Source organism: Bombus vosnesenskii, unplaced genomic scaffold, assembly GCF_011952255.1.
Source record: "Bombus vosnesenskii isolate JDL3184/JDL3185 unplaced genomic scaffold, Bvos_JDL3184-5_v1.1 scf7180000015088, whole genome shotgun sequence".
NCBI lineage: Eukaryota > Metazoa > Arthropoda > Insecta > Hymenoptera > Apidae > Bombus > Bombus vosnesenskii.
Genome location: NW_022883814.1, coordinates 1 through 21,184, shown reverse-complemented (window position 1 = coordinate 21,184; position 21,184 = coordinate 1). Strand labels below are relative to the sequence as shown.

Genomic DNA, 21,184 nt, shown 5'->3' with positions numbered 1-21,184 from the left:
TGTTGCTTCCCTTTGGGGAAAATATATCCTACTTTAATAAAATTTTAATACACTCTTGCATTAATTTTGATACTTCTCTACCCTAATTTTATTTGTAGTACTTTTCCTGGATCCGACTCTCTATTCTTTTTATTCCTTTCTATTTTATAATTCTGTTCTCGTTTATTTGGAGAATATAAAATGCCACACAGCTTTTATTCAATTATTCTAAATCTATATTATCTAATTTACCATTATTCTTTCATTCGTCGAGTAAAATCATACTTTGAAGAATGGCATTTTAACAAAGTGAAACTTTCCTCCCTTAAAGACAAGTTTCATAATCTCCTGTTGCTTTTCATGGCCTATGTTATACAAACTACAATTCTCTTATATTGTTCTTAAATCAATCGCAATATTTCCCATAATCTTGATTAGTCAGTATTACTAATTTATAAATAAAATCGACGGAAGGAACTACGTCTCTTAGAAAGATAATTCCGTTTCAGTTTCTAGGATATTATCATATAAACGATCAGTGTTTATAGCGTTATAAACATGAATTAAAGATATGAACGATAGAACACCAGAACATCGTTAGCAACACGTTAGAAATGTAGATACGATATATATTATAATACCAACAGTTGATTTGACCGATTCCTTCACCATGGCGTAAGAAATACTATTTTCGACCTCCATTTGCTGGATTTTTTATTCGAACGCGAACACCTGTCCGAGAAAATCAATCTTCTGGAAACTATAAAATGAAATACTCCACTCGAACAATAATTGTATTGTGTTCTCTCTTAACATATTATTCCCGGATTATTCTCGCGTTATCTACCATTGATAAACATTTATCTTCGCGCTTTGCTAAATATTCCATATTCATAAAAATGTCCATAATTCTAGAATATACATTTGGTCTACCAGGTGACAATTTTATCACGAACGTTCTGTTTTTCCCACGCGATCATTGACATTTGTAAATAATTTGTGATATTGTTTTTCAATTATATTTATGAAGATATAAAAACAAATAAACTTCAGCAGTAAATATATATGTACTGACAAATTAACACGTTTCAGTGCGAAATCGATGCACGTATCAACATCATTTATTTACTTTTTTTTCAATACTTCTCAACAATAACGAATTAATATTTGTGAAATAAAAATCAAGCGAGAAAATTGTTTCCACCTTTTTCTTTTTTCTCCTGAGCGGAAAGCAGGAATCGTAGAAATCCTCCCGACTTGAACATGTTAAACGAGAAAAAAATTCGCCATGTCATCGCAGTACGGCATTTGGGCGAGCACTCGCGACGAAGATAAAAGACGCATATAACGTGCAATCTCTCTGCAGCTTGATATCAGGAGATCTGTCGAGTAAAAGCCTGTTTATAAAATTTTTGTTGGTATCTCCCTGACTCGAAACATTTTGAATATTTGCTTTTTTGTTTATCGCCACACATCAGTGTGAGAAGTGTTGCTTAAGTAAATAAATCCTACCACTTTATCGTGAGCATCATGCAGAAATCATTTATCTTCCCTTCCGTGTCTTCAGATATTGCGCTGACATTCGGCGAAGAACAGACTTTTCGTGTAACTTTAATTTTAACTAAAGATCCAACTAAAAAAATAATGAACATCGAATGTAGCAGTTTGTAACGAAAGTTACATAGCATGTAACTTTGTGATACGATACCTTCTTGACACAGAACGATCAAAATTAATGTAAGGTGGTTTGAACGATATTTTTCAAATTGCTCTTTGAAGGGGGGAAGAAATTTTCTAATTAGAAATTAAAATTGCACGTATCTTTGCTCAAATTCTTCATATTTAAGTCGTAACAAACGTTATTTAACAAGAGCTAATAAACAAGAACGTACAGTGAACGAGCTAATTTTCAAGTGATTAGACTTTGATGTTCTAACGATTTTACTAATCCTCCCTTTTTACCAATCCTCTATTGCTTCCGCGGACGATTATTGTTTACAATTATAATATTACTTACTTACGCGCTGACGATATCATATCGGCTTAATGAGATCAAAATTGAACAGCGACTATTTCTATTTTTGTGCATCGCACACCGTACTGCGATGGTAACTTGATAATTGCGAAACAAATTCAGGAAACGTTTGCTACAAAGTAAGAAGTAATAACAAGCAAGAGTAGTAATAATAAGCGAAGGTATCTTCGGTCCGTAATTGAGTTGCATCGATCATCTTCAATGCCAGTCAGACGAATCTCGTCGATAAACGCAAAGAAGCTCGTGTTCATGGTGATACATTTTTCTGTCGCATGGCTGAACGTTGCGTTACTGCGACGCTACGTTGATACTACACCGGCGTTCTCGATAAAAAATCCCCTCGAGCCAGCTTGGATTTTTCAAATGATTCGATCAGTTTTATGTAGTATGCGTATGAATCGTTTTCCTTTACTTCTTGTTCCTTTTTTTCTTCTTCTTTTTTTCTCGAGAATCTCGAGAAATCGTGCAATTAACGAACAAGGTAGAATCAGTAATTAGTTACCAGGATGACGGAAACGACGTTCTTACGCGTGTCCTTCTTATCCGTAGAATCTGGAATTTCCGATGGAATAATTTTTGTCCTGGCAAAGGCACGTGTCGAAGACAATTGCCAAGTCTCCGTGACGAGTAATTAAAGGATCGTTGATTGGTCCAATTTTAGAACGTTAGAACGCAACAATTACGTGATTCGTCGGTAAAAAAAGGAAGACGTAGAAATGTACAGCTATGGCGTGCGCGTATGACCCTCTTTTCCGTATACGAAGGAATTCTTGATTGTATCGTTTCTTGCCCCGGCAAAGAGGGGTGTCGAAAACAATCGCGACGTTTTCACGGCGAGTAATTAAAATTTCATCGACGCTAAATACGATTTTAAAAGGGATGGTTTGTTTGTAAAAGGAAATAATTTATTGTGGATGAAAGAGATTCGGAGAAGCCGTGCGCGCGAGGAGGACAGTGCAATTCCTCGCGTATGAAGCAATTCCTTGTACAGCACTGTGCATGTGTGGTCGAAATGTCAACATTCTATAACTGCTTCAAATTGTTCTGAACAAGTTGCATTGTAATTAATCTGTCTTGAAGGCGAATAACAACTCATACGGTGTTAATTACTTGTATCTGCGGCATAAAAACAGGTGACTGTACCGTTGAACGGTACACGTGCATACATGTACGGTACTTACACGTACATACATGCATGCGCATAAGCATATGTCTCTTTGTATGTATGTTTATATTCATGTTTCTTCGTACGCATATCGAATCGTCAAAATAAGGTGATTTAGAATGCAATAAAATTCGATGATCTTAATCTGTGACTAACTTTTAGTAGGACTAACTTTACCTTAAGCACATTTTTAGCTAGTAAAATTAAGTTTGCTTTTATTCGATCGAAATGTACGTTGATATCATGTTAAATGTGTATTAATCGCAATTTATTTACTTAATTATAGAACATTTGAATTTTTTATGAAATCTATATAAACGATGATTAAATGGTTAAAGCTTTTCTGTCAATTACGAAAAATATTCCCCCATATTGCCATCACATTTTTAACAGTTAGACGTTAATCATGACGTATGTAATTTTAATACATTGTATATGGACTGGATATATTGTACATTAATTATTTCCCCTTCGTCCATGATCAATTTTCAGGACATGCCCTGTCCCTTATTTTTGATCAAGCAAGCTTCGACTGACCACATTTCCGAAGTTTGTCGACCGTTCCTCGGTGGGTTCCACCGATGGACGTCAGATAGCTCTTCGGGGTTGTTTTCTACGATTTTCGATAACTGTAATTCCATTTATTCCCTACTGCTATGCGTTTTCAGCCAGGTATCCTTGGAAATATCGAGTTGGACACGCTCAGCTGGCTCATGGATTGATATTACACGAAAGAGGAAAAAGATCAGTTATTTGTAGTATCGACGTTTTTTTCCAGGTACGTCGTGAAGAAAACGATCGCGCACGTGGAACAGGAGGAGAGACAGAGACGCGATTTTTCCTTTTCATGATCATGAGGAATTATTGCAATCGATATTGTAAACAAGTCCTGGCGGAAATATTTTAATCAACTTGCGATTGGTTAAATAGAGTCTATCAGGTTGAAGCAATTTTTTATCTCGTCGTAACTTGAAAGATATAATTGCCATGGGCGATCGCGTGTATTAGTAATAACTATCGTGTATAATTTAATTAGCTTTTAAGTGAAATAATAATTGCAGGGCGGTTTGAGGAAAATTACGATTTTTAATATCTTTGGAATTATACAGCCCTCCTTAGCTCAAGTAATTTATATAACATTTGTTCATTTCTCGAATCATCGCACATGACACGACTTGAGACATCGATATATCTTCTTTCTGAGTTAACATTATTCTTTTCTTTTTTCATTCTTCTAAATAATGAAAGTCTAATAACAGGATGTATTGGTATCTCTCATACAAGAATTCTATTGACATTACTTAACTTCCTTCTTATATTCATTAAGACAGGAAAAGATTCAATAACGAAGTTTAGAAAGAATAAAGAAAAAGTTACACACGAGTCAACATATAGCGAGGAATCGATCTCACGAAAGTTTCAATGATGTAACCCGCGAGAGAAAGAAGAAGAAGAAGGAAATAGCGTGCAAGTTCAGGAATCGCCAGCGATCGTATAAAATATTCTATATAACATTCAACGATCTTAAAATAGAAAAATGTCTTTTGCGGAACTATTGAAATTATTCCAACCCTTGAAAAAATCATTAAAATAATCTTATCTGAAGAATTATTAAAATAATACCCAACTGAAGGATTATTCAAATAATTCCATACTTAAATTATTTCTTACGCCCACTAAAAGCGAAACAGATTCGCTAACAAGTTCAGCGAAGACCAAAGTCAAAGAAAAAGCAAACTCTTCCCCAAAATTGGCAGAGAATCGATCACGCGGCAGTTTTAGTGGCATTAACTGGCATAAAGAAGCAGAGAAAAATGAGATGCAGGTTCACGAATCGCACGAGGATGACGATAGGTCAGGCGATGATATCCTCTCGTCGATACTCGGAGATTTCTTCGCGATTTCGTGCCGTGCCATTCAAATGCATTCAAATGTCTCATCAATAATTCATGAGGCCGGTTATCAAGGCTACAAATCTTAGGCTCGGGTCCTGTGCATCGTCTGTAATGTTTCATGGCACTCGAAAAGATTCTCCATGAGACGTTACAAAATTATATCAATACTAGTAACAACGGCAACAACGGCAACAACGGCAACAACGGCAACAACGACAACAGCGACAACAACGACAACAACGACAACAACAACGACAACAATTATAATAATAACAACAATAATAATAATAATATTAATCGATTAAAACTTTTTCTGGAGACATCAACAAAGATGAACGATGAAGTGTTGTAATCAGGTGAGAGGCAAACGTTGCGTGCCGGAAATGTGAACGTGTCATCGTTAACGCGGCCGGAGGCCCGTCGTCACAATTTACCTTCCCACTAGGGAGAAACATTTTATCTTGAGTTTCCCTTCGCGGGCTAACCTTGCTGAATTGCTTCAAACAAATGATTTTTTTTTTGCTTTTGTTTTCCAAGGGAATCTAAGGTGGATTTTGAAAGTTGACGAGTTTCGAATCGATTGGATTTTGGAAGGGAAGTAGTGAAGCTGTTTCTATTAGTTCCTGGAGAAAATCGTGGAAACTACTTTTTGAGATTTGTACATGTATTTTAGACGTTGATTTTAAAAGACCGATACTTGTTTGGTACATTTATTTTTGAATTTTTATCGGTGGGAATTTACAGTGTTTTCACGATTCTGCTTTAATTTAATTTTTCACACCGTTAACACGTTAGTTGCCACGGTGGTTATCGGTGATCAACTAGGTAAAATAAATTGAATCTTTTAAAATGGTTAAAACAGGAATTTCACGGATTAAAAAATTGTCAACAACATGAACCATTTAAATAACATCGTTGGAGAAAAATTGTACCTGTTGGGGTTATCTGTATTCAGTTAATGTGTAACAGAAATATATTCGAGTATAACGGTATAAGTTCAGTGTATGCTAATCCAGATCTGCACGCTAGCAGCGTGACATTACAATAGAGCCCCGAAGCCATGGGCCTATGGTATTTATAATTCCAAAAATCCAGTTTGTTTACATCTCGCTGCACCATCTACACAAGGCATATTCCAGAAAAGGCTATTGGTCTGGAAGGCCCTTCAAATTAATTTAGTAATAGATAATGCTTAATAGGTTCGAAAATCAGGAAAACTAAACAGTAGAGTAGACGTAGAATTTTTCTGGAAGAGTGGAGTGTTTTCCTCCAACAGTGCCAATACAAAATAACACATTACAAAGAATAAACATTACCTCGTACATCTCAATCTACCTTTTAAAGCAAAATATATAAAAATTGAACGCGTTCAAGAAAATAAACATAACGATAGCTATACAGCATATGGCATATGTTAAATCAAATATAATATATTTTTTAACGTACCAGAATTTCAATAGAATTTTAGCAGAATTTTGCTGGATAATTAGTTTAGACGCGCGGTAGGTTGAACAAAAATTGAAAATCGCTGCATTATATCAATCCGTGTCTAAACAAGAATCACGTATTAGACGTGTAACGTCACGAACAACGATTACAAGTGACCTCAAATTCCCTAGAATTTCTGAAAATATCACGGAGCATTCAGGAGGCATTCTACGACCGGGTTAGCCAAGGACAGGAAGTGTTTCCTTAACGAGTACCGGCAATAAATGGAACAGTTCCAGGGAAATAGTTGCACGATACGGTAAACGTGGTTCGATGGAAGTAATGAGTCGCGTTTTACGTCAAAGTATATCCATCGAAACTGGGTCCATGGAAGTATCAACTAGACGACAGTGTTATACGATCTTTCAGTGAAACTCCATCTGCATCTATTACTTTATTTCATCGATCAATACGTGTTAACAAGTTTCTATTGGTCGCAGTTCCGTGACTTTTTCCATTATCCAGAATCAATATACCGATAGATGAATATAAGATGAGGAAGAAAAAACTTCGCTTAAATCTAAGATCGAAATGGTTTGACGTAGCGCGTCATTATCGTAACACGATCGGCAAACGCGTTAGCTTTGGTTGGTGATTCGTTCTCAGCGATTATTAGCGACGTTTGTAGGTTCTTTTCGTGGAAACCTTGATATAACTTGCCTCTCGATCCGCTTTTTAAACGTTCAGACTATTTATTCGAATGGTTTTTCGTTTCAATCGAACGAGCAACCTTGGTTGATTTAGTGAACGTTTATTAGAGAACTCGAGTAATTATGCGAAAGGGAATTATGCTCGATCATCGTTAGTGTCCGGTTTTACGTTACAATAAATCATGTACCTACTCGAATTGATAATTCTATGAACATAATATCGTGTTTACAATGTTTCCATTCTGAATTACGATTTTCCTGCTTTCAAAAACGATGGAAGGAGAAGATTGAAATTTTCCAGTTTTCGCGTTTCACAGTTCGTTCCATTGTTTCATGGGATACATAATTTACGATAAAATTAATTATACAGTACTTTGTCTTAATTTCATTGGAAATAGCATGTAATGCTTAGTTAACGTCATCGAATCGCGAATGACTCATAAACGTTTCGTTTGGACTTATGTTATTATATTTTAGACAATTTTATTCTATTTCAATTTTTCACAGCATCTAACACCTAAACTGTAAAACTTGAGATATTTTATATCTGAAATTACTTTTCTGTCATGATGTTATTGTAAACGAGAATCACGCAGTTTTTCAAGGACTGATCGGAACCGCGTTCATTTTAGCATGTCACATGCCACGGGGGTCATCGGTCACCGACACTCAATTTGTCGGTGCCGCCATGGAGATCACCGGTAACCGGAGTGCCAAGATTGGTAAAAATAAAATCAAAAAATTTGAACAAATGTCGATGTTTGTTCAGCACACAACCGTTTCGTATATAGAAAGCGTTCATAGAGAGGTGGTTGCGCTCCTTTATGCGCATGCCCAATAAAACAATCTCCAAATAATATTCTGTTCTTCGAATTTACTTTTTCAACGTTCCATGCTTACGGGCTATAATTTTCTTAAGACGCTTAAAACGATTTCTTGAGCTTTCGCCTTTTCGGTGAAAACAAGCATTTTTTTATCTCCACTTTAGACTCGAACGCCAACTTCTTGACGTATTAAAGGATTTTAGAAGTTTCTTACCATTTTACAGTACGTTCTTGTTGAATTTTTGCTGGATGAAAAAACGCTTATCCGATACTTTTAGTATTTGCCTCGAAGCTGTTTAACGGTATTATCCTTTTAATAAAATTTAATTATAACGCGCTTTTACGAAATGATAGCGTACACAGTGACTGTTAATAATTTCTGGTCAGAGCGTAATTTTATTTTGACGTACTTTTTACTTTAATAAAATCCTTCGAGTAGAATGTTCCGCGATATTGTATAATATTCTTCTAAAAAAAAATATATTAATGCTAATCGATGGAACTATTAAAAAGATCGTACAGTTTTTCGAGAATGTTAATAGCCTTCTTGATAAGAAGACATCGCTTGTCCTATCTTGGTATGCGTTAAGGGTTGATGGTATAATTTACTATATTTTGAAGATCAAAGTTACGATATTCATAACAAGTTTACCAAAGTTTTACCTAACGCCGCTTGATTTTATGTGATTATACTTGCAAAGTTCTGTATCGCTTATTATACAGTTTTGTTTTTATCAAAAGAAAAGAAAAATACCTCTCATAGGGGTAGTTTGCATATTTTGGTGGAGACTGGTGAGTATAAGTGTCGTTGTCGTTGAGGGCGATGCACTTGGATTAAGTAGGCTAATGGGAACTTTCGAGTAGCCATCTTCATAACTTTTCGTATCTCTTGCGAACAGCTTCACAATCTGTATAACATTGCGGCTCTCGATTTTCTACAAAAAACACTAAATACCTTCGAACCATTTAAACACAGGGTGCAACTGGCAAACTTTCATTACAAGATCAAGTTTAATTCCACTTACCTCGATGGACGCAGGCTATCGTTAATTAAAATCCTCCCACCAATTTGTATAAATATATGAATATAATACGAAACCTTTTTAATGAGCTAAAAATAACACGAGATTTTTAGCAAATTTAAAAAAATAAAAGAATTAAGATTAAATTTAGACGTAGTCGAACCTTATTTCGTTAAGTAATTTCCATGAGAAGTACAGGAAACATAACTGAACATAATGTGGCAGATCCATCATGATAGATTTCGTGATTTTAATGTTACGTGTTCAAAAACGTTATATTAAAAGAGCAATAGTACTAGGATAATTAATATTTCTGAAATGTGTAAGTGCAGTTATACTTTCATGCTATTAAAACTGGAATTGTATGAGCGTTTTTATCATCTTCTTGAATAACTGCATTTACACGTCTATTTTACTAAGGTCTTCAGTTGTGATTTATTAAATTGTTTATCATGATCATTAATTAAACTGTTAAACTGTTCATTAATTTGTATAGTTACAATATCGTACATATTCAATATGAAATTTCATTACTGTAATTTATGGATTGGTTTTACCTTACATTATTGCAACAATATACGTTTCATTATAATAATTTACGTTCCATATTGTAACAATATAGCTGCATAATTTGTGCAAATCAATGCAAACATTTGAGCAAAATATAATCCTTCGAAATATATCTTACAATGTCTTGACGCTTCGTAAAAATGTAAGTTAAATTTTTCAATTAAACATTCTGCTCGTTTCAAACCTCGTTATATGTTATTCAAACCCAATACGAAAGTGTTTTCGTGTTAATAATTCGTGTTTCATCGAAACGCGTAAATGTGGATCGCGATTCTAATCGATACCTATTCGATCTTGAATTAATTAAAAAAATTAGCAAAAGCTCGTTACGAGGAGTGCGCGCTTTCAAGGGAACTTTTTGCACGGCCGGGAATAGCGTCGCACCGCGGAGGCAGCCGATTCTTTCATCCCGGAAGCGCACTGGAACTTGGAGATTTTATTACGAGCGTACAGTGATCCTGTTTAATTGCATCCGCTACAAGGCGACCCTCGAAAAGCAATTTCGAGTGTACCGGAGGCTGGATTTATCGCGACCGGTATTCACTGTAAACAGCCAACGGCGTTCCTCTTAATTCTGCCGCCGGCTTCCGATCCTTTACCTTCGCTCTGTTGGCCGCGGTTTTTCTTTCGTTTTCGCGGCACCGCGAAACGAAGAAAAGGCGCTTCTATCGTCGAGTAGGTTTTACTAATAGTCGATGCTCTGTTCTTCCTTATTTATTTATTTCTTTATCGTTTTCATGATTTTTATGGTCCGGGATTAGGTAGCTACCGCGATTAATAAAATACGTAACAAAGAGCAAAGCGTAGAATGCAATAAGGCAAGTTAGAAACTCCAACAACGGTATCTATACTACGATACAGCGTATGTTAGAATTAAGCAGGTAGCTTACGATATCATAATTGCTGATACAGATTAATATCTCTGAGAAGATAAAGAAGATCTTCAATGCTTCTGATTTAGACATGCTGCATCTCGTTTGGCAGAGCGAATTTATTTCTTAATTTAATTTACTTTTCATGCATTAACGTTGCTACGATTAAGAAGATTATCATCTACAAATAGGATAAAGTTATGAGAGTGTGTCAGTTTAGTATGTCGAATTTTAAGTCTCATGAGAATGGCTTGCTTTCTCCGATCGGAAAGAAATACTGGACTTTTGTCGATGTACGTACGGATGTTATGTATGTTGAATGGGGGTGATTCCTGTGGAATCCTATGGAAGGGACGTTTGTACTCTCTGGAGTTTTGTTTCTCATTCTACGTTTTTAATCGAATGGAAACCGAGAGTAAAGATCTAAAACACATTTAGCGCATGTCGAGATAAAGGAGTTTTTAAGCTACGCTGTGCCACAAGTTTCGAGCACCTAATGTGCTTCTTGTGTTTAACATTAAATCGCCTTTTGATCGCAATATCTGCAATAATTTACAAACACTGTAGAACCATATTTTACTTTTAACTCAAGTTTGACCAAAATGTGTGACCATTCAATTTTTGACTAGTATGCAACTTTTTACGCACTTATGGGAGACTTAAACGCGAAACATAAGCAAAAATATATGAATAAATTCAAACTATAGTACTCGTTATAATATCTATCGAAAAAATGATTATCCATCGAGGTCCCATTCCTTTCAGCTATATTCGTAAAGATATGAATTTGCATAAAAATCCGTAATCTATCTTTGATGGAAACTAAATTGAAAAGGTAAGCCGAATATTTTACGTTTTGGGTCTGCGTTGACAACATTTTTGTTTCGTGTGATTTTGTGACATTTATATTTCCGAGATATAAAATGTGAAATTAATATAAAACTTATCACGTGATATTTAGACTTCTATAAATGATACGAGAATTTATGACTCCCCATTTTCTCCCTTTCTCTTTCTACAGTTTCTTTCTTTCTAAAGTCAATCTGCTGAAATAGGAAACGTCACATAATGCTGTATATCATTCAGAAAGTAAAAACCACATCGATTAATAACGTCACCATCAAGGTGTTAGCTAATCCGTGGCCAGGGTCAACGTAATAACGCACACCTGAGATTGATGACAGCTGTTGATGTATCACTACTCTGTTATTATGTATTTCTGTAAGAATTCTATTGTGTATTCCATTGTGTCTCGATTAAACCATTCAACAGATTTATCTTAATTTAGTCTATTAATAATTTCGACGTCTCTTTTTCTATCTTGATGAAAGATACATTGGTACATTTACGCGTCTTGAAGTGGCGTTTCCGGTTTATGCTGAATTTTATATATAAATCTTTCCTCTGTATTTTCGAGCTGACATTTTTCGGCATCTACATTCCCATACAAAAGTCTTCATAATAGAAAGGCTATTTATACTCGAGTAAAATCTTCTAAAATTTCAGTGTAGAGTTAACGTATTTCGTAACAAAACGATTAACATAACTGTTTTACTCTTGCGTAATAAAACAAAAAGTAACTACGATATAGAAATAAAACTGACCAATTCTATCGAGGTTAATTAATCGTTCCGTTTCTGCGAAATGAACCCTATCTACGTATTTTGATACGTAAAATTAAAAACTTTTTAAACATCGAAATCGATCAGTTCAGCTTGTCAGATTGACTCCTACATGCTTTATTTAAACAAAGAATGTCAATGTTTTCAAGACATGCGGATTACTTGGAAATGATTGTACATTTGTCATTTTCCCAGTGTCTGCTGGTATTTCTATTCTTTCTTCCAAGAGTAGAAGCTATCGTAACGATTTGTTATATTCGTTACATTAGCATGATCGATCGTGCGGAGCAAATGATCCACGTTTCGTGTACACACGCCTTCGTTACGCCGTGTTTTTCCCTAGTGATCGAGTGGATTTCATCATCGGTAAAATGCACTATATCAGACGTCGCTGACATTAATATTCAAGGTATTTAACGTTTAAAGACGCGGGCGTGTCGAGTAGTGCCTCTCGGTAACAGGCAATTCGATTGGCAAGCAACGAGGGAAAAAGCTGTTACACAATAAAATAATAGCCATTATGACTAATCGCGCCAGTGGAACTCGCGAGTTTCGCAACCCTGACTAATTGTAAGCGAGTACGCGAATTGCGGTTGAATGGAACGTGCTGTCGCGTCCCGGAAACTCGAAAAAGTCAAAGGGAAACGCAATTTCGCGATAATGAATGTGGAATGTATTAATGTACATGGTGTCTCATTTTGATCGTTCCACGCAAACATATATCCTAAACTATACGTAATTCGAGAAAGAGCGTACAATAAAATTGTACGGTTTCAATTGGCCCATCTTACGACGTTCAATTGGATTTGTCTAAGTAGAAGCGTTTACGAGATTCTAAGATAACCGTTGTTTCTTCCAATTGAATTATACGTTTTATCTTTCATACACCATCCGATGCACTTTTTAGTTCTCTACGGAAAAGTATCAAGGTAGTTGTATCTGAAAATTCTTAGCTTAAAAGATATCTCATTGTTAATTTCATTAAAATTGAGCGTGTGGAGGACAAGAAACATATAAACGTAAGTGCGCTGTGTTATCTTTCCTTGTCTTTCATGCGATAAGTTTTACAAGGTTGAAGCTGGAATACCTTTTGAACTAATCATTTTTCCATTGAAGTACTCTAATACTGGTTTGTAGGAAATTAAAAAATCCATCGAATAGCGTATGAAAAAAATGTATGTAGAAATCCATTTGAATAAACGAAGGTCACCTTGAGATCTCGAAGCTATGTATTTTTCGAAGAAACACTTCTTTCGAATAATATACGGTTTAAGAGATATTTGCCTGGCTCGATCAAGACGAGACACCTTGTATATACAGGCTGTTGCAAAAACATGATACGTGCAAGGATTTTGTTAGAGGGAATAAGAAATAATTTCGAAATACACTTAGCATTGTAATTATTAATATATTTATTTAGTATAACATTGTATTTATTATATCATACTAGTTAATTAGGTCCAAGTGTATTAATTTTGGTATTTGGTAAAATTTTATATTAGGAAAATGAAATATAGAAACTTATTTAATTCTAAGAAATGGTTCTTTATTATTCATATTGCTCGATCATTTTTCAGCATGGGAAAACCATTTTAACCAATTTAAACTGTATTTTTCCTTATTCCCATGAGTATGCCATTCCGTTCTCCGATATAGTGTTGCCAGAATTTCGTACAAGCGTAGAATTATAAGATCGACCAGTACAGATTCCAAAATCAACGCTTTCAACGTAAAATCTAATTTTGTATTTCTATGTAGGGTGACTTAATTTACTAGTCTATAAACGATAATTCAGTTAACGCATTAACAGTCGTCGATGTAATGTAATGTTTCGTAATTAAAGTACTTACTACCAGGTAAGACAATTATCAATGACTCTGAGGGATTTCCTGGATTTATTTGAGTTAATTCTAGGAAACGATTAAGGTTTAATATTCGTAGGATATCGTTCTGCAAAATTATATTCGTAGGATATCGTTCTGCAAAATTATTAAACGCGAGTACATTGCAACGCGCTGTAGTTAAAGATCTATAATGTTTAAGAGGGAAAAAAAAAGAAATAAAAAATATCGAGAGATTTTTGAAATCGATGTTCTTAATTTAAAATGTAATTTTGTCTCTTCTTATACTGACATTTAATGAGCTTAATTTACTCAACCCTAATGTAATTAAATTGCAACAACGAATATCTTCGCAATGTTATAATATTAATAATATATATACATCGTAATATATATTTTTCCACAGTTTCCAATGTCTACTACAAGATCTTCATGTTTGTGACACACGACATACTATTTGCCGCGATACGAACCGCATCGTTTTTGATTTTCGATCGATTTGAAAAGTTGCTATGACATACAGTAACTTAGTTGTATATCAATCTAGTGATAATACGATTTTGATTTGCGCAGAGTACAAGCTATTTCAACAAGTTGGTAAAATTTATTACCATGTAATATGATTTAATACCGTAACGTAATTTAAAAGTCGAAGGATCGAATCCTGAGATTCTAAGATGATTAATAATTAGTCTTGAAGATACGGTCTTGTAATTTAAAGGTATAACAGCATAATGATACAATCTGTAATATAAATGAAGATTCAGTATATCTTAAACGTAAAACGCGGCTATAAAATGTTTCAAAATAGAAATATCCAATGTTTTAGAATCCTAAACCAGTTTGAATCTTCAACAAAAGTCCGATTTTTTGAGGAACCTTGACAATACGCTAGCTTTTATAGAAGCTTTTTAAAGCTATGTTAAAGGAAAGAATCAACAAGTTTAACAATCATAATATTTAATACCATTCGCGTCACAACGTTTAAATTTATCAATACACATTATAAAAGTCCAAATAGTTGCATAAAGCCGCGTAAAAATCCTAAAGTATACGAGTTGAAATAAAACTTCTGAAACGGCGAACTTCTGAAAAAACTTCGGACCTCGACGATACGCTATCTTTCACGGAAGCTTTCAAAGTTATCGCGAAGGCAAAAACCAACAATTTTAGCAATTACGCCATTTAGTATAGTTCGCGTCACGCCGTTTAGATTTATCAATATACATTATGAACGTGCAAATAGTTGCACAATACAGTGTTTAACAATACTAAATCGCACAACTTGAACCTCTTAACGAACCATCGAACTCCTGAGAAATTCCTCTTGACAATAGGCTATCTTTTACAATTCTTTGCCAGTTATCTCAAAGACAAGAATCAACAATTTTAACAATTACAGAAGTGTCATCCGCGTCACGCCATTTAAAACAATCTAACACTTGCGCGTGACAAGCGCGAAACTGGTGTCGCCAGCTCAATTTCCGGCAGACGACACGACGGCCAACTCACTTGACGCCGTTCATCTAACGGCGTTTAAGCTTACTTTAAAATCGATCGATCGCCTGTCGAACAATTGCTTTATGGTGTTCGCGCCGTCCTATGTCAAATTCTTCGAAACATGACGTAAACGTCATGCAACATAGGGCGGAATGATGTCAATTGAAGAGAATTGCGCGAATTGAACGTTGTATACTCAGTTTCATCCAGCACTTTCGCGATGGAACACCGGTTTACGAAACCGTGGCATACAGTTTCGAATTTTCGTAGAAATTCCACGCCCGCGAATAAAATCACACGGATAATCAAGGAGTATTGTGTCCAAGTGGTCGACGTTGTTACAACGAACCTATCCACGGAATTTGTTGTTTTATATCCGTCGCGGATACAATCCGCGAATATGGCCGTAATCCTATCGTTTAATGAGTTTCCAGATCAATGACGACATGCGTTATAATATATCATTCGTTTTTTTTGCACCACTATTCTTCATCGTCTGTTATTCTACGCGTTGCTGAAGTATTGTCAACTGCGACGAACTATTGTAAACTGCGTCGCATTGTCGCAAACCTCGGCTCATAATTATAAAACAACCCTAAAACTTTTAATACGACGAAAGCTGCCTGGTTGAATTTAGCAAAGTTATTTTCCCCTCCTTTTTTTTTTTTTACTGCACGAATCAACCTACGCTAATGAGAGTTTAAGACAAGACGCGTACAATCTTTATCTATTCGACATTTTACAACTGTACGAATAATCTTCTCGGTGGATTAAAAGACCTCGCGTTTCTTTTTTCAATTAAAAGAAATTGCCTGGTGATTCGTCAAATTCGGTTGATGAACAATTTTTGTACGATCTATGTTTGAAAACGAGCTCTTTAATTCGTTAACGACTCGTAATATATCGTGAATTGGTAGAATATATCGATGGTCATAACTTTTCGCGAGGATATAATTTTTACTGATTAAAAGGAAAGCTTGTTCGATTAACGTTAAAATATTCTCATTTTATCATTGTATATAAATTGTATATAAAACCACTAATCTTTTCAAATACATTAGAACAGGAGGCTGTAACTGGTCAGAATTTGTGGTGAAAATAAAGAAAATGTGCAAACTAATTAAACTATCAATAAATACGACAATTAATTGAATAACTCGCGCACCATATTTCCTTTGATCGAACGTGGATTTTCCATTCGCTCAGATGAAGTTGAAACGAATGGCAATGCTGCTAAAACAAAATACTTGTTGCGTGTCGCTTAGATTAACGAGTTGCAAATTCGTTGAACGCTGTAACATACGGATAAGATGACTACTACATACATTCGCTGTCTCTGCTGCAAATTAATGCTACAGAGTGGAGTTTAAATTTTAAATGAGATAGGAATACAGAATAATTCCAACCTTCAGATGACATTAAAATTGACGTACATTACGAACTGAAAGTTTTGATGTAGCGCGATCCTTAGCATAAATCGTGAAAATAACGAATTAAATATTTGTCCCCTTAATATTAAATGGAAATTTGTAAAATAATCAAATGGGGTGACAGATGGATTTCGTTTGACTACTGCCCGCGTATATTAATTATTTGAACAAATTTATAAGAGAGAGTGAGCTACAAAATTATCGTGGAGAAATATTTGTAGAATGAGGTGGGTAGCAAATGAAGAAGAAATATTTGTATAAGAGAATGCAGTTGCAGAATAAAGTTTTCTCAATATTAATAAATTTTTGCAATAAAAAATCCCATTGAAAATATTCCAGGTGGTGTAGTATACTAAGCGAAGTACAAGCGTATCAATTAAAATTACTTTCCAAAAATCTATCCCGACCGAAAAGTTTCAGAAGTTGAAACAAGCTCCTCAGTGATTTTAAAAACCCAACGTCTTTTCAATTAAAAGGTTCTCCATTTAATATTCTTCGATCGAGAAACTTGTAAATTAAAAATCAGATGTTTCAAAATGCTGAACCATGTCAACTATCGTAACTTTTTATCAAAGGGGAGAGAAAGTAAACGAAACGCTGGGAAAATACAAGAGAAAAGAAATTACATGTTGTTTAAGAGTTTATCTCCTCTCGAGCGAATAAACTTTTCTCTTGAGAAATTCGTTGACTCGCACGATCTCTACGTCTCGAATTCTCGCGACTCTGCTTCTCGAGTGCCCTTGGTCACGGCATCGATTAACTTATTAAGAACCAAGTAGCAAAATAATACATAAAAATTGTGTAAACGCAACGTTACGGTGAAAACTCTCTATGATCGTAAACCTGAATCTCGCGTTTTTCATTTTTCATTTTTTTTTTTTTTTTTTTTTTAGACACAATCATCTTTTCTTCTGAATTTCTTTCTAGAAGAAGAAATGTTACGTCGTGTTAATAGATGGACAGAAATGCTGTGCAATTCTAAGTTTCCGTGATAATTTTCATAGTTGAAAATGGTAATTATCATCGTCTAGGCTTCCTTTGACGAGCATATATGAAATTTTAGCCCAATGCAGGGTTAAGCTCGTGTCGCGCTTGGGTCGAGCTCGACCGCATTATGCAACCCAGTTTTGAAGTTCAGGAGGGACGTCGGTCAAACAATGGTGTAACCCGACCTATGTGGTAATTGCAATTAATCTTCTCAATTTATTTTTGTTGTCCCGTCCCACGGGCTTCCTTGCTTTTTAGAATGTATCGATTTACCTGGAAATCGTGTCCGTGGCGAACAATCCAAATTCGATTTCAAGTTCCATTCGCTGGGACAATAGATTTGATCCGTCGCGGATTTTTGTTTCGTTTCTGTTTTGTACTTAAATTCAGGTAATTCTTTCACGCGAGACCATCTTTAGCGAAATATGTATTCTTGGAATTGTAGACAATTTTACTAATATTATATTTGTTAGAAATATTTTTGAATATACGTAAATATTATTAGAAAATTATTGAAAGATTAATCCTATGTGTGCTATATCTCTATTCACGCGGAGGACTTTGTTTTGAATTTTCCAAGCGTCCATAACAATGTATTTTGTAGTGTTTTATTTGAATTACATAGGACTGAAGATATCTCTTCACTGTTCCTTTAGGTTTTCAAGTTAAGAAACGTTGGAAAACTCTCTATGAAAAATTAATAATTAAAATATTGTATCATAAGATTGCATGTTAAATTTGGTTTATTTCAGTACCAAGTAACGACTTGTTAGATTAAATTCGTGTGAACCGATCGAAGTTAAGAACATAATGAGAGTACAGATTTTTTTTATTAAGAGATCAAATTAAAGATTTTGCCACTATTGTTTCGAAAATTCTTCATCATTTGTGAAACACGTTCTCTCAGAATTTAAAGTCGATCGGTTTTCTAATCAGAAACAAACAAATTGTTTGGTAAATTTATTATCACTTACGAAAATCACAATTTTTCAGTCGACAAGGTTTCCTGGCATGAAATATACGACAAAATTACGTGTTATTTATCGATGAGATTATTTCTCCACTGCCTCGGATTAACTCGAATTCACGCAACTAAATGCAGCAGATTTTTCTCCGGTACACATCTTAATTGCACGTTCGTCGCGATTAATCACAGTTTGATACAATGGAATGAAAGATGCATTAATTATTTCTGCGAAACGCGCTTCCACTAAGCTAACGACTTACAGTTCTCTTATATTTACCCCGCTAAAACAAAGAAATGAAAAACCACCCTCTCAACACTAAGATTGCTAAATCTGTTGAAATGACACAGACCGATTTTTCGTTTGTACATTACAATTGGCAAAATTGTTACGGTTTTCGTTATATCGCTTCAATCATAATTATTTACGCTATTGATCAAACATTTGTAATAAAATTCAAAAATTTAAGAGAAAGTCAGTTCAGGACTTTGTGTTCTGTTAGAAAACTTTTACATCAGAATTTTATCGAACTGAAGAAAATTACCACTGACAAATTTATCGTTTCAAAACAAAAATTACTAGGAGTAATTCGATGTAGCTATAGCTTAACAGGTTTTTAAAATGTGTACATATATTTTTACACATATTAAACCTTCATAATTCGAATACTAAATTCCTACAAGTAAATGTGATAACATTTCTCTTGACAATCTTTGCATAAAATATCTAAGACAAACTTTTAACGACTCGATCGAGGATAAAGAAAACCGATAGTCTTGAGAGAAAGACACCATATCATATTCACTTGTTTAGAGATTCTTAATGAGAAATAGTTTGGACAAACTGTAAATCCAGAAGACTCGCTACGTGCGTAAATGATGTAGAGACATCAGAGAGAAAGGAACCGAAATCGACGCGTAGGAACGTCGGTTTTTAGAAATATTCCATCCAATGTACCGATGAAGCAATGTACTCACGACAGGAATTCGAACGAAATCCTTTCTGGTCCTAGCCGCTACCGAAGAATAATGGCCGTGCAGAGGATTGCCACTTCACTCATCGCCGACTAACCTTGCACTAAAGCTCTGTCACCTCGCTCTGGCAACGATAACAAAACTTGCGGACGTAGTTCAGCATTTCAGAGGCCCTGCATTCGATCAGGGTACGTGGAGAGCGTGCCAGCGTGTAATTCTTCGCCACTTAGAGTGGGTCATTAACGATGCCCTCCACGATCATTCGAAGCTCGCGTAATTCTCGTGCACGCGCTTCTTATCCTCTTTATTCTTTTTCGTTACGTTCACCTTCTTTGCTTCTTTTCTTTTTTCGATCGAAAAATGCAAGATAAAGTTATGATCTTCGTTATTCGCTGACTCGAGTCGATTATTAGATTGTGTGGATTTTTAAACGTTCGCGCGCAGTTGAAAAGGCTTTCGATGAGAACATTCAACGAATGTCGAAAGCATTGTGATTTTTAAAACGCACGATCCTCTACGAGGAGATCTAATTTTCTATAGTAAACTTGTTCCATATTGTCGTTGCTACTATCTGCCATATACTTATTACGCGTGGTTGATAGATGGTTATGCAACGTACATTCTATGCATTTTTGAGAAACTAGAGAAGCTTTGAATAAAAATCACTACTGCATCATAAAAATATTCTATTTTTCGATAGATTCGGTGCTACATAAAAAGATGTTGTTCTTCATAGCGATCTTTTGCATAATTTATTCTTGTTAATCTCAACATTTCTTTAATTAATACTCTCCTAATACCTACCCAATGTAAAAATATTAATTTTCATTGAGACATTAATGTGCATAGATAGAACATTAGTGTGGAGTTTTATCCATCTATAGGAAATTTAGAAACGAGAAAATCCGTAAGACGCTCCTAATATACAAAAATGTATTCTTTATAATGTTCCAGAATATTTGGTAAATAAACAAATTTCTGCTTACAATCTATTTCGTTGATCATTTATTAAAGTATAAACTTTGCCTTTTGACATATTTTTTCTTTTTTTCTCTCATCTAAATAATGTCTTTGATACACGAAGGTGTAAATTTACATAAATATCCTTGATCAAATTTGATTCTCATGCGAATAGTATAACGATGTGTTGTCACGATAAGCATTTTTGTATTCGAGTAAAGTCTGATCGAAAAAGAGGACTGAAGAGGGTTATACGATGGAAGAGAGGCTTGCAGAGAAGCTGGGAAACAGTTTACAAGTCGGGCTAGGAAATGGAAGATTGAGGAGTTTAGTTGTATGTTGGAAAAGAGGTTATATGAGAGGGACTGGGAAATAGAATCGAAAAATTATGCGTTCAAGCTTATT

General features: G+C 34.9%; 1 long non-coding RNA gene across 1 annotated transcript; it reads right to left on the bottom strand.

Moving 5' to 3' along the window:
* Positions 1–316: 316 nt before the first annotated feature.
* Positions 317–20,067, bottom strand: LOC117240936. Its single transcript, XR_004494827.1, has 3 exons — positions 19,823–20,067; positions 17,589–17,593; positions 317–327 (listed from the first exon to the last, which is right to left on the bottom strand). It is a non-coding gene; the product is annotated as an uncharacterized LOC117240936 (long non-coding RNA).
* Positions 20,068–21,184: the final 1,117 nt, after the last annotated feature.